This window comes from Mandrillus leucophaeus, unplaced genomic scaffold (genome assembly GCF_000951045.1).
Source record: "Mandrillus leucophaeus isolate KB7577 unplaced genomic scaffold, Mleu.le_1.0 Scaffold46, whole genome shotgun sequence".
NCBI lineage: Eukaryota > Metazoa > Chordata > Mammalia > Primates > Cercopithecidae > Mandrillus > Mandrillus leucophaeus.
Window position 1 is genome coordinate 533,066 of NW_012104920.1, and position 2,100 is coordinate 535,165.

The following is a 2,100-nucleotide window of genomic DNA, read 5'->3' on the forward strand; positions in this document are numbered from 1 at the left end:
TATTTTTAATAGAGACGGGGTTTCACCATGTTGGTCACGCTGGTCTCAAACTCCTGACTTCAGGTGACCTGCCCGCCTCTGCCTCCCAAAGTGCTGGGATTACAGGCGTGAGCCACCACTCCAGGCCTTTATTATTGTTTTATTAGAGAGCGGTGTCTCACTATGTTGCTCAGACTGGCTTCAAACTCTTGGGTTCAAGGAATACTTCCGCCTTGGCCTCCTAAAGTGCTGGGATTACAGGCATGAGCTTTCGCTTCTGGTCCCAGAGTGCATTTTCTTTTTCTTCCTTTTTTTTTTTTTGAGACTAAGTCTTGCTCTGTTTCCCAGGCGGGAGTGCAGTGGCACGATCTTGGCTCACTGCAACCTCCGCCTCCCGAGTTCAAGCAATTCTCCTTTCCTCAGCCCCCTCAGCCTCCTGAATAGCTGGGATTACAGGCGGGCGCCACCATACCTGGCTTTTTTTTTTTTTTTCAGTAGAGATGGGGTTTCACCATGTTGGCCAGGCTGGTCTGAAACTCCTGCCCTCAGGTGATCTCCCTGCCTCGGTCTCCCAAAGTGCGGGGATTACATGCGCGAACCACCACTCCCGGTCAATTTCTGGCCAAAGTTTCTAAAATAAAGTTTAAGAATAAATGCCCTATTTTTATAGAATTATAAATGCCCTACTTTTATAGAATTATAATTCTAGCGTTTCCTTTTTTTTTTTTTTTTTTTTTTTTTTGAGACGGAGTTGTGCTCTTGTTGCAGAGGCTGGAGTGCAATGGCACTTCCGGGTTCAAGCGATTCCACTGCCTTAGTAGCTAATCGAGTAGTAGTAATCGAGTAGCTGGGATTACAGGCACGCGCCACCACATCCGGCTAATTTTGTATTTTTAGTGGAGATGGGGTTTCAGCATGTTGGTCAGGCTTGTCTCGAACTCCTGACCTCAGATGATCCGCCCTCCTGGGCCTCCCAAAGCGCTGGGATTACAGGCGTGAGCCACTGTGCCTGGCCCGCGTATCCCTGTTTGTAGCACCTATTACCTTACGGATTTATTTGTTTGCATGTCTGTTGATCTCCCTGACTAGAATACTATTACTAGGTAATAAATAAATATATAAAAATATTTGTTGAAGGAATGAGAAATGCCTCTTGGGCTTGTACTTTAGTCTGGCTGGGAAGTAGGAAGAGATTGTTCTCCTGGGAAATGGGCCGGGAGTTTCCTTGAGGGTGGGACTTGACTGAGCAATTAGAGAAGAACTTTCAGATCCGCAGGGACCTGCGCTGAGGCCCAAAGGTCATGACGTCGCCGGTGATAAGAGCTTCTTGGACTGTAGCTGGGCAATGTCGGAGGTCCAGCACCTCCAAGAGATAAAGAAATCTAAGTTGAGTTTCCCTTCCCGTAGGCTCCAAGCCTCCCAGAGACGCAGGGACTGTACCATTCCCTTCGTCCACTCCCACCTTTCCAGCCACCTTGCTTTGCTCTTATTCCCACGCTAGTTTAAGGACGCTGACCACTTTTTGCACCCTGCAAATCCTTCACCAAACTGAGCAAAGTAGTCTGAGAGAAATCAGTCTTCCTCAAGGAAGGTTCAGACCTAGGGTCCTCAGACAACCAGGGGCTCTGTGACAATCTGTAACTGCCGAGCAGTCCAGAAACACCGGCCTCTCCACGTTCGGGTCCCTTGTTTCTCAGGCCCAGCTTGGTGGGAAGTTAAAGGCATGAGGAGAAGGGGAAGGGGAGCGGGTGTGAGTCTTCGGCATGGCGGGGACCTCAGCCCGGCGTGGCGGTGGGAGTGAGCTCAAGTGATCCACAACTGGGCAGCGTAGCTGGGGCTGGGGGCCGCTCCCGGCGTGGGCAACCGCGGAAGCAGAGGTGTCCCCAGGCTAGGCCAGGGTGGGTTTCCGTTCGTCGGCCCTGCGTGGGCAGATCGGGCGCTGCGGGGCTGTGCCACCCCTCACCCTCTGAGAAACAAAGGGCCTGGCTGCGCACGGGTACCCAGCCATTGGGTTAGAAGCTCTTTCCGGTACCCCTGACCTGAGTTAGCCCCGAAAGACCCACAGCAGATGGAGAATGTACTGCTCTCGCGAGGTTTTCCGAGAACGCGGCAGCACGCCCG